General features: G+C 36.5%; 1 pseudogene; it reads left to right on the top strand.

Moving 5' to 3' along the window:
• Nucleotides 1–353: 353 nt before the first annotated feature.
• On the top strand, nt 354–5400 carry LOC118806519 (annotated as a pseudogene).
• The last annotated feature ends 1945 nt before the right edge of the window (nt 5401–7345 follow it).

The raw sequence follows: 7345 nt of genomic DNA, 5'->3' as shown, positions 1-7345 counted from the left end.
GTTCCTACATACACACACACAGAGGAAACTCTCAGCCAAAAAGAGCTCCTTCCACATGAAAGATTTCCTTTACCATAAATATTCATTTCCTTTGTAGAAACATGATAAATCATTTGATGAAGCTGAAAAAAACCAGTGTTCCTTTTATTTTCTTTGGTTTTTAAAATGTATTTAGAGAGCCTTGAGCTGTTTTTCCTTTTGGGCTAAACTTTTCCTGTTTTTTCTTGTTTTTTCCATAAATTCAGTCATTTTCTTGTTTTCACAGTCTCTGTTTCCACAAGCATTACATCAGTTTCTGATGTCTTGAGCTCTGTCCTGTAACACACTTATAAACGCTGGATATTTAGATGGAAATGAGGGTCAGTCTGCTTTGCGTTTAGGAACTCTGGTCCTGGATTTCTGCACAGTTTGATACAACTGATTCAAATGATTCTTCTTTAGTTTTAAACTGGAGCTGTGAGTTTATCGGTGTAGCTAACAAACACTAGAAGTCAATAGTCACCCAAATCTTTTCCATAAATACATCCCCAGAACTTCTTCCAATTCACTTAAATCACACTAAAATTGTATACATTTTTGCCAAAACTTTCCTTTAAGAGGCCTTGGTAAGAACAACAAAGATCTTTATTTCACTCTCTGGACTTCCTCAGTTTTAAGCTAAGATCCTGTGGGAAATGTCACTGTTCATGACAAACCTACATTGTGTCTAAAGGGGGACATGATGTTTTGGCATCATAACATTCTGAAAAACAGAGAAAGTTAGAAAACTAAGAAAACATGAATATTGATTTGAATTAATCTGCTTAAAATCTGTCCGTAAAAATTGTCAGTAAGAAACATTAAAGATATGCTGAAAATTTCAAAATAAAAAATAAAATGTGCAGGTCGTGTTCAAAAACTGCCTCCCTCTGACCATCCAAAACAACGTCCAACAAGCCTGACTGAGCATCAAATGTCCAACCTCATTCACTCCATTCCTGGGAGATTTAAAGCTGTCATCCAAATGAAAAGACATGCAACAAAATGCTGACTAAAACAAAATATTAAATACTGATCTGCATAAAGGAAAGAGACACTAATGTTTCAGTACTTTTACTTGTCTTACTTAAGTTTTCAGTTAATTACAGGATCATCTGAAGTTTCAGAGATTCAGTTCATTTTTATTTATTTAAATTATTACTATTAAAATAAATTTTGGTACAAAATACATAAACACAATGTTAGTGGTATTCAGAGAGTGTCAAGGGACTTCTTTTGAGTACTGTAAGCTGATGAAGCATTAATCATTATACAATGATATTTGCTCTGTTATGCATGTGCTGTAATATAGTATATAAAATTGTATAGTTTAAATAGAACTAACAGGTTTAATATTAAATATATAACTTAATATTAAACATCTATAATAAATATGTAATAGTACTGATGAAAAATAATCATCTAAGCAACACTTGAATGTGGCAAACTTTATTATTTATTCATTTCTTATTTAGGCTGTTAGGACTGTTATAGTGTAACTGTGTTTGTTTGTCAGTTGTTTCATGAAGAAAAGTAGGAACTGTTCTGTTGTCAGTTCTGTGCAGCAACTCAGACGACCCCATCAGAGTAGAAACAGTATATAAGGCTAAAGTCACAGAGCAGCTCTGCTACAGGAGGCAAAATGAGAAAGCTGTTGGTTTTGGCATCTCTGTTTTCGGCCGTCTTTGGCAGGAAGACTTTTGAAGGGAATGTGTTTGAAATAAGCTTATATATATATATATATATATATACTATTGGAACACAATCTTTTTTTTGGTTTATAGAATTTGAATATTTACACCATGTCAAAATTTCATGATGAATGGATTAATAAAAATAATCACAAATTACTGAGAATAAAATCTGAGTATAATAGAATAAAACATGTAATCAAAGTTAAGTTTTGGTCCTCCTGAACAATTATTCTTCATCAGTGATGATAAACATTATGCGTTTATCAGAAGTCAACCATGTCAGCTTAAAGGAGCACTCTTAGGCACAGTCTCAAACGGCCCCTACTCCCTGTGTAGTGCACTTCATCAACAGTGCATAATATGTCTAACAAAGAGCTGTTTGGGATTCAGTCATGAAGGCACAATTACCTGATGGATGTATAGCGTGCTATTTTACATGACTCACATGGTGCACTGTGTAGGTAGTATGGAGCTATTTCCGATTCATCCTTAGTATTTTGTATGTGTAGCTAACATTAGCATATCCTCTTAAAAGCCTTTTAAAATACATTAAAGCATTTTGCAGCTTATTTTAGTTCCAAGAACATTCAAGCTTTTGTTCATGATTCATTTAAATGAGGACTATAAATAGTTTTAGGAGTAGCAGTGTTAAGGGTCATCATTAAAGTAGTCAGAGTGGTCCCTCATCCTTAAGTGCTCTGAAATAATGTTGACCCAGAACTATCATTATGATATTGACTCTGGAGAGATTTTCTAATAGCCATTTAGGACCATCATCTTAATGTTGATCCAGGATAAATTTACTGATGTTGAACCACAACCATGAAGATGACTTCATGTTGGTCCTGGGTAGACTTACTAATGTTGATTCAGAACCATCACCTTCATGTTGATCCTGAATAGACCTATTAATGTTTCAAGATCATCATCTACATTGTTGATCCTGGACAGATCTATTGATGTTTATCTAGGACCATTAATTCTGAACAGATGTGGTATCGCTGACTGGGGACCTTTGTCTTTATATTGATCCTGGATATATTTACGAACGTTGATCTAGGATCATCATCTTTATATTCATCCTGGATAGATTTACCAATGTTGATCCAGGACCCTCATTTTCATATTAATCCTGAATAGATCTGCACATTGTGACCCGGAACCATCATCTTCCTGTTGATTTTTAATAGATTTACTAATAATAACATAAAGATAATGGTCCTGAATCAACGTTAGTAAATCTATTCATGACCATTATCTTCATGTTGTACCTGAACAGATTTACTAATGTTGATTGAGGTGAATCATATTCATGATGATCCAGACTAGATTTTCATATTTTGACCGAATACTTTTATCTTCATGTTCATCCTGGATAGATTAAGTGAACAGTTTTACTTGATGTTATGAATTTTCAAGTGGCTCAGGGAGGAGTAGTTAGCACACACTGATGCCATGATCAGATGGCAGCGACTAATCAAACGAAGTGTTGCAGGAACAGGAAAGGGATATTGATCCATGAACATGTTTATGTAAATTAATGTTCACTGATGTTTGACCTCTGACTGACCATCAGATTTGCAGTTCTAACCATGTAGCTCTGACTTTCAGATTTATACCTTCATTGACATGCTGGTGAAGGAGAACCCTAAATTAGTTAGCAAAATTGTGATTGGTCAAAGCTACGAGGGCCGACCCTTGAACATTCTGAAGGTAAGTCACTACTGTTAATTAATATTTTTAATATTTAATTTAAATAAATAATTTTAGGCAACACAGTAAAACAGATGGGGACAGAATGAGGTGTACAAAAAGGAACAACTTTTTTTTGTAGCATATTTATCCATTTCTTCTAAGTTATGTTTTGTTTGCTCTCTCACTGTTTGCTCTAGTTTAGCACTGGTTTTAACCACCCTGTTATCTGGATTGACACTGGCATCCACTCCAGAGAATGGATCACCCATGCCTGTGGAACCTGGTTTGCCAAGAAGGTTTTAACTTGTATTCTCATATAGATTGCGGATTCCTATAGATGTGATGCTGCTCTCACTGCCATCCTTTATAAGTTCGACATTTTCCTGGAGATCGTCGCCAACCCTGATGGATTCCACTTCACCCACACCTCTGTGAGCCCTCACATGTTCATACATTAACCCACGTATAAGATCTGTTACACGGTTACAGTCCTTCACAGTAACCAAATAAATTATGGTTCTTCTAATCTGCCATGTGTTTAGGAACAGAACCACTTCTGGCGCAAGACAAGGAAGCCCAATCCTGGATCCAGGTGTGTTGGGGTTGACCCCAACAGGAACTGGGATGCTAACTTTGGAGGTACTGTATGCAAAGTTATACTGACTTTTTATAGTTTACGTACAATAATACATCAAGCTAAAGATCTAAGCACTTTAATCTCCAGGCCCTGGTTCCAGTAAAGACCCATGTGATGAAGACCATGGACCTTCTGCCCATTCAGAGTCTGAGGTCAAGGCCATTGAGCTCATGGCAACCTGAAAGCCTTTGTGTCCATCCACAGCTACTCTCAGTTTTTGCTCTACCCCTATGGCTACACCAAGACTCCTTGCAGGGACCAGGCAGAGCTGGTGAGACCTGAAAAATAGAACTTCCTTTCCTATCTACACCTGACACTTAGTAGTTCACGTCTTTCAGTGCTTTGTGTTACATGATAAACTTTCCTTGTATGTTCTTGCAGCATGAAGTTGCAGGGGAGGCTGTTGCTGCTTTGAAGAGTCTGTATGGCACGAGCTACACATATGGCAGCATCATCAACGTCGCTTGTAAGCAGAACAAAGCAAGAGATTAATTCATCTACTCCCAAGTTTAACAACAAGCTAAAAGTTAATAAGGTCGCTACGTGGTTACCGAAATAACTTAGTCTCTGGCTTTAAGGGTAAAAACGTCTCTGGCACTCATTTTCCACCGAATAAAGATAGAATTGCTGATTTCTTTACAATTTTGTTTGAAGATTGACGTACACTAATGCTAGCATGTTTGTTTTGTTAGCCTATAGCTTAGTGGCTAGGCTAACAGTCAGGACAGGTAGGGATTTCCAATGGTTATATGATGTATTTGTACAATGCAAGCTGGGTATTGAGAGAATATTGATAAATGAAAACATGTACAGTCTGTATAGCATAACATATAGAGGTTCTCACTCTGTACACCTACAAAATGCAAATATCAAAATTTGGAAGTGTTTGATGCACCCTATTTATTGTTTTTAGGGCTTATCATGTCTGAGTAGCAGCTGCAGGTCCCTTAAAATAATTCTGGAATAAACTCTCCAAACCCCAAATATTAGGGTTGATTTCATTTTAGCAGAGCAGGACATCCAAGCAATACAGCTGCCAAACATACGAAGTAATTATAATTATGTCACTAATGAAATCAACCTGTTTCATATTGATTACCAGCTGATTCTGTTCTACCAATACCAAAATTCTCCCTCTAATCAAATTCTCAATTGTATCTCTCAGACCAAGCTAGTGGTGGCTCCATTGACTGGACCTATGACCAGGGCATCAAGTACTCATACACCTTTGAGCTGAGACCTTTGCAGTCCAGTCGCTACAATTTCTTGCTGCCTCCTGATCAGATTGTCCCCACTGTTTAAGAGACGTGGCTGGCCCTCATAGTCATCATGGAGCACACTAAGAACAACCCCTGAACCAACAGTTGGGTTAAATGATGCTTTAGGAGCCAATCTTCTGATGAATTTTCAAATGAATGAATAAATGAATAAAAAATAAATAAACAAGCAAAGTAAGCAATATTGAGACAATAAGATTCTCTGTTGTTTCTCAAGAGGACATTAACTGAGAACATTGATTTTGTCAGTGGTGTTATGGTCAGTGGTATTACATATCTATGTATTACATATCTAGCATATCTATGTCTTACGCTTGAATTACACTTAAACATTACTACATCTTGTGTCACTGCAATGTCAGAAAAACTTTTTTTTTGTTGCCCCAGCTGTAAAAAGGAAGAATGTAACATAAAATATTACGCTTTACTTTAAATAGGTGTAAAAAATAAAGAATAGTGGGTCAGTCATTTCAAAAGCCTTGGATTTTGTATTAAATATTTCTTTTACTTCTTTGTACACTGAATCATACAATCTATATATCTCAGTAAATGTGATGCCTATATTTTACCACATCAGCACCACCACCACGGGTCTGTTTTTAGACCTGGTTAAACGCCTACATCAAACAGAACAAAGACCTTCATGTGACACTTGAGGAAGGAAAAAGGGGAAAAAATACTTACTACTACTAAATACTTAGAATATTAAGAGAACCAAACTTGATTTAGCTGATATATTGCCACCAAAGAATAATCATGCACTGCTTCTTACAGGTTGCTGTTGGGGCTGTGATGCTAATAAAGTTTGAACTGCCCTCTCTCCAGTCTCTTTATTGTCTGATGCTGATTGAAGCTGCTCGATATTGTTCAAGGTTTGAGAAACTGGCTGGAGTGAAATGTGCAGAGCAAACTAACAACTGCGAATTGAGTTGTTGGCCTCCTTTTCACAAGCTTGTTTTACAAACTTTCTGTTCCACCTTAAATGGTGCCGCAATTACGTTCTGGCTCATGTACAAGCTATAGCATTTAAGGTGGAACAAAAAAATGATTAAGAAGCTGGTGAATAGGAACCAATTTCAGTCGTTTTTAAAGATGATCATTAATCGTGCCCGAATATGCAAAGTGCCGACATCCCTTCACAACCTGGAATGGTACATTTCTGCAAACAGTCTGCCATTTCCATTGCTGTCGCTCCATTGTCGTTGTCTCCTGCTTGGCTAGATCGTGGGCTGGTGTATGTAAATTTTGAGGGCATATATTAATGAGTCAAGACTGTTATGTAACAGTTTAGGTTTTTGGAATCGGCCCATTTTACCGCCCTCTTTTGCAAAACTGTTCGAGGTTCATAGTATGTTAGTTCTGTGTACTGACCTCTCCTTATTCAACTATCCAATGTAAATACAGTTTTCTACTCCATGGCACCTCTAAACTTATTTGGTATTTATTTTTAAACAAATGAGCTGCTAATTGATGTTGTGACCTGCAACCTGCCTATGGCCTCATGTTTATTACTGACTCTGTTTCTGAAAATACAAAAGAAAAATGTAGAAGGGACTTTATTTGTGCATGCACTCCCTTTTGTGTCCAGGAGGTGGCATAAGCAGATCAGCATAGTTGTTCAGCTGAAGTTTGTGTTCAGTGAAAGTTACTTTTAGTTTGCTATAAATGAAAAACAAAATAGTGGAGAACATGGACAACCTTGACTTTGGCCCTCACTTCAAATACAACACAGGCCACAGTCTGTTTTCATGCCAATTTCTTATCATTTTTAGCTTGTTTCTTTATTCTCACAACACTAAACCACTTTCACTGGTTTCAGTCTCAACACATGTTCCCACATTCACACACAGAGGGAGCTCTCAGCCAAAAGGTACTCATTCCACATGAAAGATTTCCTTTAAAATAAATATCATTGCCTTTGTAGAAACATGATAAATCATTTGATGAAGCTGGGTAAAATAAAGGTTTGTAAAGTTACCTTAAGTTTGCCTTTTACTTCCTTTGGATTTTTATATTCATCTAGA

The sequence above is a fragment of the Colossoma macropomum genome, unplaced genomic scaffold (assembly GCF_904425465.1).
Source record: "Colossoma macropomum unplaced genomic scaffold, Colossoma_macropomum, whole genome shotgun sequence".
NCBI classification, from domain to species: domain Eukaryota; kingdom Metazoa; phylum Chordata; class Actinopteri; order Characiformes; family Serrasalmidae; genus Colossoma; species Colossoma macropomum.
Note: the sequence above shows the minus strand (reverse complement) of the source record. Positions and strands in the feature narration are given on the sequence as shown.